The sequence below is a fragment of the Oryx dammah genome, unplaced genomic scaffold (genome assembly GCF_014754425.2).
Source record: "Oryx dammah isolate SB20612 unplaced genomic scaffold, SCBI_Odam_1.1 HiC_scaffold_18, whole genome shotgun sequence".
NCBI lineage: Eukaryota > Metazoa > Chordata > Mammalia > Artiodactyla > Bovidae > Oryx > Oryx dammah.
This window is the reverse complement of record NW_024070202.1, coordinates 40,924,085-40,942,122: the sequence shown is the minus strand read 5'-3', so window position 1 is coordinate 40,942,122 and position 18,038 is coordinate 40,924,085. Positions and strand designations below refer to the sequence as shown.

General features: G+C 33.8%; 1 protein-coding gene across 6 annotated transcripts in view; it reads left to right on the top strand.

Annotated features, from left to right (window-relative positions):
- LOC120878123 (platelet glycoprotein 4) overlaps positions 1 to 18,038 on the top strand; it is a 94,613-nt gene that overhangs the window by 36,496 nt on the left and 40,079 nt on the right. The window contains exon 1 of one of the 6 annotated variants that reach the window (XM_040260735.1): positions 6,697 to 7,117. The exons of 3 other annotated variants lie outside the window; for them this stretch is intronic. The gene's annotated coding sequence lies outside the window, so the exon portion shown is untranslated. Of the gene's footprint in view, positions 1 to 6,696; positions 7,214 to 14,927; positions 15,066 to 18,038 lie in introns of those variants that run through there. 2 more of the 6 variants (XM_040260738.1, XM_040260733.1) reach the window with 2 other exon arrangements.

Below are 18,038 nucleotides of genomic sequence, written 5' to 3'. Positions count from 1 at the left end.
TTGCTAGACAGGTGACTTTGGAATTTTATTTTATACTCAAGTTAGGGAAACTCAGTCATCCTACCGTACACCTGACTTGGGCTACTGAATCTTTAATGTAATAGCTAACAGGATATAAGCAGTAACATTATAAAATTTGCCATTAAATTGAAGCCAGTTTTCTCTTTGCAAATCATTGTCACGAGGTTTTTCATGGCAAGAACAAGCTACATAAAATGACAATGGGAGGCAGAGAAAACCAGGTATAAGAATTAGGTAAAATTTTATAGATTCCAGACTTAACATTTTATTGCTCACATATAATCATTTCTATTAATGACATTTTATTTCAGCCTATATTATGATACAGTGTTTTGTAAGGACAGACAGCATTGGCCTACCTTAATTTTATTTCATTGTGATTATCTTAAATAGCTGGAAACTGTAAATTAAAATTGGATGCAATGGTTTGCCTCAGTGAGTACTGTGTCAAGACAGCAGACTCAAGGAAGTGTTTAGCATAGAAAAGGACAGGAAATGTTAATAAAAGATTATTCAAGGGACAATTCACAACTTGGTTTGCATCTTAGATGGATACAATTCTAAGTGACATTTTGGTAGTTAATATTGTTACATAAGTATTCCAGACAATCAATAATTAAATATTTTGAATTAAACTCACAAATAATTGCAGACTTACAGTTATGTATGTTACCTAAATGTAAATGATTACAAAATTTAAAAACTGAGATGCATGCTTTATAGTAATGCTACTAAACAGATATATTTAATATATATATAAAGTTAAGGACTTTATGAATGCCAGCATTATGTAAATCACTTTGGAGGGTTGGATTATGTGTTGAATCTTGTTTATTCACTCAACACACATTTGTTTGCCCACACAAACTAGGTATTGATCATTTCCCGTTCCTAATTTCATCTACTTAACACTTTGGGTAATCAATTAATTCTCTAGTATGAACATCATTATTTAATAAATTAAATCTATCAATACAGGGGATGTTGTATAAAGGTCACTGCTCTACTGGATAATTGGGGAAACTTCCACTGAGATTGGTACCACAGTTTCACAGATTTTTCCTTTAAGGATGATGAAAGATCAGTGGACTCCTAAGTATCTCAAGTCTGTGGAGTCTTAGGTTGCTTAGAAACCCAGTGACTATGGGCTTGCTATAGCAACCCAACTTATCAGTGAACGCAAAACTAACTTACCTGGCATTTTGCCAAATCTCCATATTTTTCTAGTATTAATATTCTGATCACATGACTGTTTATTATTCACACAATCAAGCTAAATAATACTACAGTTTACCAAATTTTGAAAAGAATAACTTACAATAGCTAGCAAATATAAGAAAATTAAGCTTAAGCTCACTATGTAATTTTAGTTACTTGAAATTTGTTATGTCACCTAGTTATTATCCCATTGCCTACATTTGATTATATATATGTAATATTTGCACTAAATTAGAAGCATGGGAAAGTTAGGCTAGTACAGTGTATAATCTATGTGATAATAAGGCTCTATAAATGACTTCTTTAATATTTATAAATCCATAAATTTATCCATACATTTATATTAAGTGCATTTTAATGATATTCTTATTTTACATTATAAACCCCCTTTTCACATATAAATATATTTCTTTAAAATTATTTACCACATTCTCTTTAAAATCTTAAGCCTTAAGTAATATGCTGTGTAATTTGTATACACAAATGTATTAGAAAATTAATTTATTTGAAAAGCACATTTTTCCAATAATGGAAAAGACAGGAATGTAATCTCATCGTCAGTCTAAGTATTTGCTCTTTGTAGTACATTATTTGCCCCCTTTGATTTAAGGCATGTTTTGAGATTTTAATAGTATCTTCAGTTTATCAGTTTTTTACATTGTTGTTCAACAACAGCAATCTTTTCTGTTCCTCTTCATATGTAGGAATTGTATTTTTCTTATCTCCTATTGATTTCAACTCTCATGTTTATCACAGCCAATAGCACAGGTAGACCCAGCAGGCCTCTCCTCAGACTAGAGTCCTATAAGGTTTTAGTTACTGTCCTTTTCTCCTGGGTTTTGCCATTTATGCATTTTGTTGATAATTAATAAGAGTTTGTCATATTAAAAATTCTCTTGAGAATAAAAGAGTCAGTGTGACTTAGGTTTTTATGGGATAAGGATGCATTTGCTGCTGTTTTCAATTTTTCTTTACACTTCATTTCTACAGAATTGTGCAATTGATAAAATTTTTGACCCCTTTAGTATATCAGTTTAACTGGGTAGTGCCCATGTTAATGATGATATATCTCATCTCACAGATGGAAACAAGTAGGAAGACAAAAATTGGGCTATTTTAGTTAAATTAATTGTCATCAGAGCAGAAAAGCCAGTTCTCAGGGGTCCTTGTTTAAGGGTCCAGTGACTGGGCTACCCTGGCACCCTCACCAGAGGTCCATTTGTGCAATCGGATATTTGTTAACAAAATAAGTGAGCAGTCCAGTACAAATGGACTAAATAACCCAAAGGGATCAAACTATTAGCAAGGGATCACACGTTAGCTTATAAATAGATAGTAGATTGGCATGTAAAGTTAGATGGTAGAGTATAATACTTAGGAGACTTAGAAATTTTGATTGGCAAAAAACCCAATACAAGGAATGATCTATATTTAATCATTATTTTTGGCCTATGATTGAATTATTTTCATAAATTTTTGAAATCTTCACTTTAATCAATATGTCTATTCCTGGCAATGAAGATATAAACATAATTGGCACATTTGACTATTTAAAATATTTGAGAAAAGCTTATCGTGTAGTGGTATGTTGTTTGTCCTTGTACTGCAGTTACTCAATACATATCTGTGGAACAACAGAAGTAAGCCCTCCTTGAGAATAAATATTTTTCAGTGTGGAAGAACCTGACTGTTTAATAATTCAGATAACCAGTCCTTTTAAATTCTATGCTGGATATCTTGGAAAAGTAAATATATTCTTCTGCCAAAGTATTTAACATACCCATATCTCTTTAATGTATGTTGTGATATTTGTAGTATAGGTTTTTCAGTATTTATTTGATGAGTATCTGAATACCTATTATGTGTAAGGAACTATTTTAAAATCTGGCATATAAAAGTAAATGTTCCCAACACAGTTCTCAGTGAATATATTATAGAGAGTTCCACTGTGACCTCTCCCTTGGAAGTCATAAATGAGTGTATAATGAACTGAGCTTTTTGTTATACTTTGTATGAGTAGTAGACACTAAAGCATTCTGGAGATATAAAGATGAATAAATATAGTCACGTGGCTTTTTGTATGTGCTTAATATTAAGATCTCTGCTTGTTGCACATGATAAACAAAACCATGTTGTAGGGACTGTTTATTTCCTTTTTTTTAGGGACCTATTGATTAAATCACATTTCTTGATGATAGTTGAAATTTGGTTAGATGTTTAGTTATTTAAAATGTCTGTGATCTACAGTTCACATTTTACATAGAATCTCAGGATATGGGTTTGAGTGTTTTCAACTCAAACCATTGTATCAATTCAGGGATTTAGGGTACAGCTTAATTAAAAAACTTCAGAGTTAGCACTCTGTAGGCACAGTTAGATCAAACTGTTGGTTCTTCTGAACTTATTTGCTCTTGCCTGTTATTTGGGTGTTGTCTTTCACGCTAGATTCCTTGAAGTTCTAAGATGGTTCCTGGCAGCATTCGTACATGTTTCCTTATTACAAATAAATATGAAGATGGGGAGAGATAATAGTGAAAAGATCATTCCCAGGCATACTGAACAAAAGAGTAAAGCTTTTGTGAGTTCTGAGATGTATGTTTTTATAACACTGAAGTGCTTATAACGCTTTCAGTTCAGTTCAGTCGCTCAGTCGTGTCTGACTCTGCAACCCCATGAATCGCAGCACGCCAGGCCTCCCTGTCCATCACCAACTCCCGGAGTTCACTCACACTCACGTCCATTGAGTCAGTGATGCCATCCAGCCATCTCATCCTCTGTCGTCCCCGTCTCCTCCTGTCCTCAATCCCTCCCAGCATCAGAGTATAATGCTTTAACTTACAATTAAATAGGGATTTAATAAAAAACATTAAATAGAACATTGACATTTTTAGAGGCAATATCATGTTCAGTTCAGTCACTCAGTCATGTCCAACTCTTTGCGACCCCATAGAAATATCATGTTAGTACCATGATAATACATGTTTTATAAAACAAAATAAGGAGGAAACTTTTGAATCTTTTCTTCTGTACTCAGTGTTGTGAGTCATCTCTGAAAACAAAGTCAGTTGCTCATGGTTTCTGCAACACCAGTTACTTCTAACTACATAGGATATACTAATGATATACAAAGTACATCATGAGAAACGCTGGACTGGAAGAAACACAAGCTGGAATCAAGATTGCCGGGGGAAATATCAATAACCTCAGATATGCAGATGACACCACCCTTATGGCAGAAAGTGAAGAGAAGCTAAAAAGCCTCTTGATGAAAGTGAAAGTGGAGAGTGAAAAAGTTGGCTTAAAGCTCAACATTCAGAAAATGAAGATCATGGCATCCGGTCCCATCACTCCATGGGAAATAGATGGAGAAACAGTAGAAACAGTGTCAGACTATTTTTGAGGGCTCCAAAATCACTGCAAATGGTGACTGCAGCCATGAAATTAAAAGACGCTTACTCCTTGGAAGAAAAGTTATGACCAACCTAGATAGCATATTCAAAAGCAGAGACATTACTTTGCTGACTAAGGTCCATCTAGTCAAGGCTATGGTTTTTCCAGTAGTCATGTATGGATGTGAGAGTTGGACTGTGAAGAAGGCTGAGCACTGAATTGATACTTTTGAACTGTGGTGTTGGAGGAGACTCTTGAGAGTCCCTTGGACTGCAAGGAGATCCAACCAGTCCATTCTGAAGGAAACCAACCCTGGGATTTCTTTGGAAGGAATGATGCTAAAGCTGAAACTCCAGTACTTTGGCCACCTCGTGGGAAGAATTGACTCATTGGAAAAGACTCTGATGCTGGGAGGGATTGGGGGCAGGAGGAGAAAGGGACGACAGAGGATGAGATGGCTGGATGGCATCACTGACTCAAAGGACGTGAGTGTGAGTGAACTCTGGGAGATGGTGATGGACAGGGAGGCCTGGCGTGCTGCGATTCATGGGGTCACAAAGAGTTGGACACGACTGAGTGACTGAACTGAACTGAATGATCTGTTAGGCTAGGATAAATTCTTGAAGAAACATTATGATCTTCCTTTCCTCTGGGAAATTCTTAAACATGTGGGAATATCCCTTAAATGTTATGATTTAATCAAAAGGCTGAATTTAGTTATATTTATTCATTATGTTTCATCTTTAAAACTGAAGCCAGTTCCCTAAAACATATCTCAACACATATGCATTGGAATTTTTAAAAAACTATGTTGTCTATTTTCAATTTTAATTTTAATCACTTGATATTGGATGAAGATTGTCTGAAAGGATGATATTTTCAATGGTGGAATAGTTTATCACAAAAAAGAAAAGGTTTCCCTGTAATTAGTTTGCACCAAAACACTTACAAAGAAAATCACTACAGTATTTTTTTCCCTAACCTACGTGACATGGCAAATGAGCAGAGAAATTTCAGTAAATAGCACAAATTTAGTTTAATCTTTTATTTTGTTTTAATCTTTGTTTCAGAGCTTAAAGAATTTAAATGTTTTCTACTATACAGGATGGTAAGGTGTGTGTGCACAATCGTGTCTGACTCTTTGCGACCCCATGGACTGTAGCCTGCCAGGCTCCTCTGTCCATGGAATTTCCCAGGCAGGAAAACTGGAGTGGGTTGCCATTTCCTACTCCAACAGGATGGTAATATGAGATTAAAAGAGTAAATGGCAGAATATGGTTCAGTTCAGAATATGGTTCAGTCATAACCAAAATATTTTTGGTAATATATGGAAATCTGTGATTGTGTACTGAACTACCACTGGAGGGTGGATGTTTTTCACAGCAAAACTACCAGTTAAGTGGGTAATGTGAACATATCAATAAAAGGTGTGAAGGGCCAAATGAATTTGTGGTTTCTGGTAATTTAGGAATAGCTGTGATTTTATAATTGTAGTAAGTTAATTTGCATGCAATTCCAAATTTACATACGTAAAACCACACTGAATTTTGAAAAACTATTAGATAAAAAATGAGATGTCAAATAAAAATCAACTAGGATAGATAAACGCAAGGTAACCAAGGAAGAAAAAAAGGAAAACAATGAAAACTGGGAAGCTTGTGGAGGAGAGACATCTATCCTGAAACATAAAAATAGTACTGGGGGACAGGCTTCTTTATAACATGGGAAATATTTAGTGGCTTTTAATTTTGAGTTGCATGAAATGGTATGGTTTCCATGGGCTTATTTCACCTCCAAATATTACTTTTAATGTAGTCCTCTTTTCTATAACCTACTGTGATTATCCAGTTTTCCCTGAGGGGTTGCAGAAAATGAGAGGAAAAACAGGCCCGCAGCAGTCTTGGAACCTGTCCAGAACATGTTTTTAGTCCTTGGACTACTTGAAGGACGGTGCTCCTAACCTTGTATACACAGACTGGAAAACAATGATAATCCCAGTGTATTCACTCTGAATAGGAATTTTCTGTGTGTCATTAAGAAAAGGAATATTACAGAATACACTGAAACACACTGGGATACCGTAGGATCTTGATTAACATTTTTACCTTTATCCAAGAACAGGAGGCATTGTGGAATAGCCCAGTTTGCTTACTAAATACCACGACTGGATGTCCTGAAAGCCAGGAAAATAGTTGTTAGAACAATCTCTGAGGCTACATGTACCAAGCAGTGGAGAACTAGCAGGGCCAGTAGAGTCACTTGAGGGTGACATTCCACAGCAATTCAGATTCCGTAACTTGCTGTTTACTTAAATCACAACCTCCTAACAAAGTGAAGTTCGGGAATCTGTTAAGAGGATGCATGATTTGAGTCCTTGGTTGCCTTTTGGAGAACACTGAGGATGACAGACACTTTCATAAAGACAAGGCTGATGTTACCTACGTAAACCTACGTAAGAATTGGAAGATTTCTTTCTACTTAACCTAAGGTAAATTCCTTTATCCAAGCCATTGTCAACGCCCCCTAATGTGAAGCAAAATTTAATGTGGTTACTAACACGTGAGTGCTAAATGAAGTTTAATAGGTAAGTTGAACTTCTCTTTTCCTTAAAATTTACTAAATTTTGTGCAGATACTAAAGAGAAAGTGTTACTGTACTCCTGAGTAGTTGTCATTTGCTTCATTTAAGCAGCTAATCAAATGTGTCACAGAGAAACATGCAGGACAGTTGCATGGTTCTGCTAATTTAAAATTCTGAATTTTTATGAAATCTACCTTATGCATTAAACAGTACTAGTCTTCCATTTTTATTCTGTTTAGGTTTTCATGTTTATGATTTATAGAATACAGTCATGAAAATAAGATATATAGAAAGAATTTTAAAGATTTATAACATTTCCAGGAAAATATTTGCTTCCAGAAGTTTTATTACATATATTAGATAGATATACACTCTATATTTGGGTGTGCATGTATGTTACAAGAATTGGTTTGTTTTTACAAACTATTATATGAGGCTTTGTTCAAAATGAAAAATACAATTAGAGTAAGATGTTCCAACTTTGAATACTTATGGATTCTTCGAAATCTTAATACATTTCAAGTTCTCCGAAGAAGTTTATTTGAGAAGTAGCACTCTAATCCAAACTCTTTGGCCTCTTGAAAGACAGAAAACTCAGCTTTACCACAAGCAGATCTGCTCCTTAAGTCTCTGAGAACAAATCTGGGGAAATGATGATGTGATTTGACTATGATGGGCTTCCCTGGTGGCTCAGACGGTAAAGAATCTGCCTGCAATTCTGGAGACCTGGGTTGGGGAGATCCCCTGGAGAAGGGAATGGCCACCCACTTCAGTATTCTTGCCTGGAGAATCCCATGGTGGAGGAGTCTGCCAGGCTACAGTCTCAGGGTCACAAAGAGTTAGACATGACTGAGCGACTAACATTTTCACTTTAGGGTTTGATAGACTGTTTCATACTGCTATACCACTCGAATGCAAGGTTTGTACCAAATGTTTTTTAGAAGTGTCAGGGGAGAAGGATCAAACTTTTCCATTTCAAGCAAACAGAAAAGGAAAGGCATTAGGAATGTACTATTTTCTATGTGGTGATTTCTAAAATTATTATTATATGACATGCTTCTTAGAAAGTATTTTCTCAGCTTTAAAAAGGAATTTGATTATGCTTCCCTGTCCCTGGAAAATGTGTGGGTGCGTGTGAGTGCACGTGTGTATGCATGTATGTGAGTTTAACTCTTTCAGGAATCTGACCCAAGTGTTGTATATCTCCAAATTTAACAGATTATCAGTTGGCACAGACAACAAAATTGTTAAAAAGACGGACTAGAGTATGGTTGTCTCGTTTTTAGTAAATGGAACAGAATTACTGTGTTCGTTATCCATCTGATTTCTTTCCTGGTTTTAAACATTCATCATGCTCTTTAAGTTTTTTTTTTCTGCTGGTAGTTAAAAAGAGTGAAAAAAAACCCTTTAGCATTTTAAAGCATATTATTTTGATCAAGCCATCAACCAATGTGAATATGTAAATTGATTCTCTAACTCTTAAAATTATTTTATTTCCTTTTTAAGACCCTACAGGGACTATTTATAACATAGATGACATTTCTCAAAAGAAAACTTTGTTGTACCCTCAATTCAAAGAATTTAGTATTTCTGCCCCTTGAAATTACAAATTAATTGCTCACATAATTTTTTCAATCTTTTTTGACACTGTTTAACTAAATCCTATATTTTGTTATTGATCATTGATTTTCCCCCCTACTATTTCATAACACCAAGCTTTGAGGCCAAGCTATCTTCTTACTTGAAGATTTCTGTTGTTCCCTCCTAATTATTTCCCTTCCACTGTATGAACACAAATTGTACTGACAACTATACAAATCTTAACACTTTCTTAAGTTTCTTAGTATTGTTTAAATGTTGACATTTCTCCACCTCCTCAGAGAGTTAAGTCAGCTTTGCAAACAGTTCAAATAAAGATTAGATCTGCCAACATTTTTAGGCCTGTGGAAGTTACATATTTATACGGCCCTGCCCATATAAGAACTATCCAGATATAGAGAGGTGTTCTCTCTTTATACACGGCTCCTACCATGGCTTCTAGGAAACAAAGGGGAAAGTTTACATCATGAATGCAGTAGGTTTGTCAATAGTTTGATCATGTGCTTTGATTCATTAGATGATGTAGCTTAAGTCTAAACTTTAATGACCCAGATATTCTGCATTATCCTTAATGTTGTCCTTTGAAATTTTCCTTTAAAAGTGGTATTAAAAACTTCCATTTTAATCTCTTAAGCTTTCACTGGCATTATCATGTCTACGTCTTATGCATGTAATAGTCTCTTTAAATTATGTACATATATATTTCATTCCAGTATGTGAAGCCCCACCTCATCATATAAAACAGATAGAACCTGTCATTGGTTTAATACTTCCATAATGACCAGGGCTGCAATTGGAAAAATAGATATCTATTTATGTAGCACACCTAATCATGTGTTTATGTAGCACACCTAATCATGTGTGCTATACATGGACATAAATATGTGTGTGTGTAAATCTCCATGGTTAGTTATCCCAAGGATTAAAGTGATAAGTCAAATTTTGCCTTATGGTTTTACACTGGTAACTAAAGTTTTAAGATACTTTAAAGTGTATCTGTGCAGTATTATGTATCATAGGTTTTCAGAATGAATTTTATTTTTTGAGTTAATTTCAAAATAATTCTGTTAACTGTTAATTACAGAATACCTTCACTGTTCATTCCTTGTTTATTGTACTTAGATATCATTTTCTTATATTAGGCTATTTAAAATTGTTATTCAGCTTGAACAAACGTGCTGAAAAGAATATGCAAATTAGGTGTTGATCAAGCACTTATATATATATATATATACACAAACACATTTTTCTTTCAGAAAAGACTATAGGCTCTTTAGTCAGTCTATATGGGTTTTAATTATTATGGCACATAGTAGCTGTGTGACCTCAACTAGTTGTCTAAAAACATAGCAAGGTTGTATGATAAGTCAATAAGATAACTTATATGAGATAAGCCCTCAATACATGTTAACTCTGTTATTGCATCATCATCATCATTTATAGGTCTTTGCTTAACCATACAATCTAGAATTTTAATGCACATGATACTAAAATTCTTTTCATTTGCTGAAGTGTTAAAAAAAAAAGAGGGTCAATTAAAAGTTTTTATCTACTACATAGTATCTCTATAAAGCTTTACAAATCTGTCGTGTGACTTGTCAGCTTGAGGCTGTAGGTAGGTTCTGTGGTTATTCTCTTTGACAAGACAGGAAATGAGAAATATGACTGTGGGCTGCTCATTCACAAAACCTATGATTGTTATTATTATTAATAGGGCTGTGGTCAGAACTTGGGCCATGCCATGCAATTCCTCTTCTACTATGCTTCCATTGTATGCTTCTCAGATATGTTGCAATATTTATAATTACTCAATGTACTTCACTCTTCCTCTTTTACTTCACAAGTGTTATATGCCATGAATTAGCTAATCTAGAAATATATTCTAAAGGATTTTTGAAACCATAGAAATGTTAGAATAAAGTTTATTATTTTTCCTATTTTGGGAGAAAGCATTTCAAAGCATGACATAATACTTAAAAGGGAATTACTGTGAAAGTTAATGGTATAAAAATCAAAATTTTCAGTAATTTAAAAATTCAATAAAGTTTAGTCAAAAAACTTTTTTTAAAAATTGTCAAATGTCAGAAGACTGGTTATTTCCTTACTAGCTAATAAGGAAAAGATATCACAAATGTTTAAAAATATAAATGCTAATATGCTTTAGACAACTGGTGAAACTTCACTCAAATATTTAACAATAAAATAAGTACTTATTATAAACAAAGTTTAGTATGAGCCAGTGTGACCAATGTATGAAGATGGGCCTTTTCACATATTATTGTATACATGTATGAACAGAAATTTGGTAAAACTCCCCTTGCCAGAACAAGTACATACTTTTGACCCAGAAATTTCACTTTCTGCCATTTACTAGTGTCCTAGCACAGTAAACAAAATTATATATGTACATAAATTTTTAGCATTGCTTTTGTAAGATCAAAGAACAATTTGGTTAGCCGACAAGTTTATTCAGGTTTTTCCATTATGTGTGTATGTTCAGTCATGTCCAGCTCTTTGTGACCCCGTGGACTGTAGCCTGCCAGGCGCCTCTGTCCACGGGATTCCCCATGCAAGAACACTGGATTGGGTTGCTATTTCCTCCTCCAGGGGACCTTCCTGACACAGGGATTGAATCCGTGTCTCCGATGTCTCCTACACTGGCAGGCAGACTCTTTACTCTGAGTCACCAGGGAAGAAAGGTGTAACAGAATGGAAAAAGAAAAATCAAAAGTTCTATTACATATGATATTGGTCATTTAAAAGAAAATGGTACATTTTTAGGACTATTTTTTCCAATAACTGAGAAAGAAAAAAGAGAGTTAACACTATCAATGATATGAAAATATCTCAAAGTCCCTTGATATTAAAGAGATAAGTTGTAGAAGGTGTGATTCAGCGTATGGTTTAGTGTGTGTGTGTGTGTGTGTCTGTGTGTGTGTGTGTGTGTCTGTGTGTGTTATAAACTTTTAAGTTTATACTTAGGAAATCAGTAAAATGATGACTGTATGCTGTGTGTTTATACTTATAAGTTTATAACATACAGAAGTATATACATATAAGTTTATATATACATATATATATATGTAAGTTTAAAATTTATAAAATTCCTAGTTGGTAGTGACATACCCAACATTGGTCACTTCTGAGGAATAAAATTGATGCTTGAATGAGACTTTTCATTTTACACCTTTTTATAATATTCAATATTTTTTACTTGTCCATATTACCTTAATGAATTCCCTAAAATAAAAATTTGCTTAATAGAAAATGATCACCATACCAATTATTTATTAAACAAATACTATATATGTCAAGAACTGCACTGAGTTCGTCACATTACTACTCTCACCTTTGCAACAATTCTGAGAGGGAGCTATTTCCGCTATGACTTAGACAGGTAAGGTAGTAGCAACAAGTCACACACTGTAGGAAGGGATGAACTCCAAATTCTGAGTTAGGTCCATTTACTTCCATAGCATCTGTCCTTCATCTCAAAGCATTGTATATCTGTGGTATGAACAAACAGTATAATAACCTCTTATTTCTGGCCATCCTCATTTCTTTCAAAAATATTATTGTGGTTATGACAATCATGTGCATCCAGTCATTCAACTGATTACCAGCTATGAGCCTGCTCTGTGCTCCTGGGGCTTCAGCAGTGCAATAAACAGACAAGGGTCTCTCATTCCATGGAGTCAACATTCTAGCAAATGCAGAGAAAGGACCAAAAAAAAAAAAAGCCACATGTTTGTCTGATGGTGCTGTGTGACCTCCAGTAATCAGAGCAGAAGGGAGAAAGGGACAATGACTTGAAGGGAAGGGAAGCACTTCGTTGCCTCACAGCCGCTGTCAAGGGCTGCACGCAATCCACCTGTTAGTCCTTATTATGATCTCCTAGTTTTCTCCATGTTTTGATTAAGAAAGTAAGAATAAATTGTTAGTTAACTCCTAATCCCCAGTCAATATAGCTAGCGGTAGTACATTGCAAGTCACTGTAGTCTGTCTGATTCCAAATTCTAAGTGATCTTACAGGTAAAAAGTTTGCAAAGCACTGTGCCTAAGCTTACTTAGCATACTGACAGTTTGAGCTTTCATTCTGCTACATCTGTTCTAGTGGACTTACAGAAGGTAAGGTATATGCTCATATAAAAATATCCCTTAAAAGTACTGCATATACATAACGCATTACTGAGAAATGGGTGCAGCAGTTTTCTGCCTTGTTGTTCAAGGTGAACATTTTGCTCAAAATACAGACATATGATTGCAGATTTTACCTGGCTCTGGGTTTCCTGTGTTTTCCTGTATCAGGAACTGTTGTGCACAATATTAAAACAGTTAACAGCTGCCTCTAGGAATGCAAATTTGATTCTTTGGGCTGCTCGTGGGAAAGTGTGACATTTTCCTCTCCAAAGACAAAGAATTTAGATGTCATTAGACTACTGATTAAATAGTAATCCAAGTAAATTCAGTGTCAGCTTAAGTATCAATTTTACAGGTATTTTTTCTGAAATATCTTACTCTAACAATGTTCATTTTTTATATAATTTAATTATCCTTTCAGTGTATTTAAGATAGGCTGTTTAAAATAGCATCTGAACTTCTGTGTTGGTGGGCTATTTCTGAATTGTCACACTGGAGGGTATTTGTGTACATGTGTACTTGTGTATATTTGTGAGAATTAAGGCTGAGAAGGAAATGTTATCAAAGCAGCTTAAATACAATCAAATAGATATTCAATATCAAAATAATTATTAAACTAGCCTTTATATTACCTTTTTTATTAGTATAACAAAGATAAAATGTCACAGTGATAAGGGAATCATCTTTTTAAATTATCTAAAGTCTTTAAATTATTCTTTCTAAAAAGCATAAATCATAATGAGATTACACAAGGCCATTTCTACTTTATCCTAATTAAGTGATATTTGGAAAAACAATCCCAATATAACTAAAGACTTCTATAACATTAATTTTTAAATAAATTTGTCTATAAAAATATCCTGGAAAAAGAAAGCAATGCTCAAGGTAAAATATTGCTTTGGGTTCCTTTCCAGTTGTATTGCACGGCTAGCAAATGAGAGGATACAACACATGCCTAGAAGCAATAGCACAAACAGCCCAGTGAGGACTGGTTTAAATATGATCTAACGAAGTAAATGTATTTCTGCCTGTTATTGTTATGCTGTTGTCTTTCAAGGCTGAGTTAGAGGCATTTATTCATCTGGTCTGACAGATAACAGTTTAACCTGAAGATTTTTATTTTCCCTGTAGGATTCTGAGAATTTCTTTCTAAGAATGGGATTTTAACATGCGGGTCTTTTCTCCCCAAAAGCTTAAGGCCTTCTTTTTTGATGAAATTTTAAAATAATGCCTTTCTTTTAAAAGTAACTTCATTATATACTTTTAGTATTTAGGATGGCTTTTAATATGAAATTTTATTTAAATATTATTTAAAATTGTCTTTTTATCTAAAGAGATCTAAGAGAAATACAACTTCTTAGTTTTCATAGAAGGATTTTGCTCTGCTCATGAAATTTCTGTAAGACTAACAGAAAATAATAAATAGTGAAGAGCTTCCAGTTAGAACAGTAGGCTATTTCCTTTTTTAAAGTCTTTTTGTCATCCCTGTTGATTGATGAAGTCCAACTGTTTTTAAAATCATTAGACTTGACACACTTTGAATAAATGATGCATAGAAAGTACATTTTATTTAAACTTCATGAAGTAGGTTTTTCAAGCAGGAAAGTGAAAGAAGCAGGTAATTCTTCCCAATTTACATTTTCCACCCCCAGGCCCGGTTTATCATCTGGAATAATGACTGTATATGAAAGGCCGCTCAGCAAGCTAGCTCCTTTTGTCTCTCTGGCCTCTGACTTACTTGGATGGGAAAATGGCCAAAAGAAGGGGGAAAAAAAAGAGAGCAGAGGATCTCAGATATAAGTAATAGGTCCGCAGCACTACAATATAAAAACAGACCCTTAAGACCTATCACACCCCTCCCACACACTCTAAGTGGGAAGTGTGGGGTTTCCTTTTTTTTTTTTTCAAACTCCTTTTGGAATAAACACTCATTGGGATCTGACTGACGTTGCCTTTCTCTCTCTTTTTTTTTTTTAAAGTATATTTAAACTCACAGACTTTTTATAATGAGGATTTCAGTGTAGGGTTTTCTGCAGGATACCATCTGGTCCTACTAAGAACTGACTGTTCAAATGCTGGAACATTTGATCGGAAAATACTTCTTAGTCTTTTTAAAGGTAAGTCATACTGATTTTTTTTTTTAATTTCTGTCTGGTAAATGACAGGAGATGACACTATTATATACACACCCTTAAAGTTATACAACAGCAGCAGTAAGCAGGAACTGTTTTTTGAAATCATTAGGCTTTTCCTAAAAGCTAGGTTTGTGCCGTTTCCAAAGTTATCAACTTTACCTATTGTGTTTAAGAAATATTAAAACTTTGTCTAATAATCAGTGCCATGTTGCTTCTTGGTGTTTAAAACCTTATGTTTATGCATAAACAGTTTTTGTTAAAATGATGTACTATCCAATTTTGTTACTTCAGAACTGTTATTGTCTACTCAGGGTATTTGTGCATGGTTTTAAATTATGAATGAAAATCAACATAAATAAAAATCAGTTTAGTAGGATTAGTTCTTAAAAGTCACTTGACACTCTTATGCCAACATGCTTTCTAATATGCAATTCTTCAGTACTTATTATTTTAGAGAGTCTTTGGTTTATTTAATCTTCTATTTTTTAATGTCACAATTTTTTGGTGAACCTGACTTTGTCTACATGAACAGCAGTGTATATTTTGGATATATTCCTCTTCAGCATTTTAAAAAAATTCATTCTGACTGAATTTTACTTGCTGCTGGGAATGGTAAATTATATTAATTCCAAATCATTTTGATTTATATAACTGTATAAATTATATAAAACTTGGTAATAGAATTTTTAAAAAATGTGAAGTTTTTGTGATTTTAGGAAACTTATTACAAACACCAGCAAATTATTTTCTTGAATGATAATACTAATAAATGACAAATCATTCTGGAGAAATTAAAAGTTATAAATTAATTATAGTAAGTGAACTCATACATAACTGTAAATGGCATAAATTCACTACAGTAAATTTCAAACAGTTTCTAGAATTGTCAAGTAACATTGAAAAATGTTTTTAAAATCTTTGCATCTACTTCAGTTCTTTAGTGTGTAGTTTTAAATTAGTTTTTAAAAAAGTGCTCTTAATATTCAGTCAAAAAATAACCAAAATAATATTTTTCTAAAATTTTGTTATATAGAGTCCAGTGGTCCACTGGATTTCATGAGAGAAAAAAAATACACAGAAATTTGTTTCATTTACCAGAATCACTACAAGAACAGAACAATAAATTTAATACACAAACATCAGATAGAAGTTAAACTGGGAGGAATAAAACTATAATTAGAGAGGTACTAGACAGAATGCACTGAAAATTTTGGAATTTATCTTGGGAGTTATAGTTGCTACACTATAGGCAAAAAATCTTGTGGATTCTTTCTTCCTGAAAGAACTGATTCTGTAACTATTTTCTGATTTAATTACAAGGCATTTTTTTAATTTAGTGGTCCAAGTCATGGTTGAAAGTTTTGAGAAATTATTCTAACCTAGGAGTTGATTTTTCATTTGCATAATATTCTAAACCCCTGTATACCTAAGAATAAGCCATCTCATCAGATTTTATTGTAATCTAAGAGTTTTGGAAATGATCATTTATTATTTATGTAAAAGACACATTTACTAGAATTTTAAAAAATACTTGGACAATTCACAATAATATTTTACTGTTGTTACAGTTCAATATATTTCATAATATTGCAAATAAAATAACAGGTGCTATGATAGAAAATTTTATTCATTCTCACTGAATTTTACTTGACATTTATAACCATATATAAGACTCTGATGCTGGGAGGGATTGGGGGCAGGAGGAGAAGGGGACAACAGAGGATGAGATGGCTGGATGGCATCACGGACTCGATGGATGTGAGTCTGAGTGTACTCTGGGAGTTGGTGATGGACAGGGAGGCCTGGCGTGCTGTGATTCATGGGGTCGCAAAGAGTTAGACATGACTGAGCGACTGAACTGAACTGAATGATGTATATATACCCATTTGAGAGAAAACTGAGCCACAGAGAAACTATGTTAGCCTGCAAAGCAAACCTAAATTACTTGAATTCAAAGCCCAGAATAATAACTATTGAAAATCTTATAGTATCTTCCCATTCATAGGAAGAGTTGGGTTGGGGAAAAAGAAACAATAGTGTTTCTATCAGGATTCAAAAATCAAGAATAGTTCTAGATAATTCTATTTAAATTGATAAGACTCTGAGAGAATCATTTCAAATCTATAGTAATCTCTATAATCAAGTACTCTAAAACCTACTCCAAAAGATTGGTGTGTTTCTAGAAGAACATTTAATGTGATAATGAAGTCAGTGTAATTATTGTTTTAATTATTTTAAGATTACCACAAAAAAAGAGATTACCACAAAAATAAAAGTTGTTATATTTGAAAGGCATAATTTAGTGAAGTGTGTTATATTATGATATCTATACATTTTCTATTATATATATTTACCTCCATATATTTTGATAGGATGGAAATGCCCATATACATTAAAAAGATCATGGTAACTTCAATAAGAGAAGATGAGGATTTCTGAATCTAATTTAAACATTTACCACAGAGCCCTAGGGTTCTCTGGGGATGACTCAGAGCCCAAATGACATGTGACTAGTAGGGGAAAGGGCCACAGTTGCTGCCCACTCTGATCAGAATAGATATTCTTTTAACTACCTTCAAATGTTGGGATTGCATGTAAAATAAGTACTAATCTAGTGACCTTATGTATTCAGTTGATGAAACACAACCAGATTTAAATAACTGATTTAACCAGCTTGATATGAATCTGCCTCTTACTCATGTCTAGGGAATCATGGCTTTGAAAACACACCTAGATATCATGCAAGGTAAGAGTGTGAAAAGGAAGTTAATTTGGAAAGCTAATTTTCATATTCAACCTGTCGTTGAATTAATCACCCCCAAACTCCAAACCTGGGTTTTGTGGGCAAATACTGTATTTGGTGAGGAAAAGGCCGTGTATTAAAAGAATTACTTGTGTGTCCAGTAGAAAACAGAGATGTGATCTGGTTTCCTATTCTGAAGAAAAGCAGAAGGA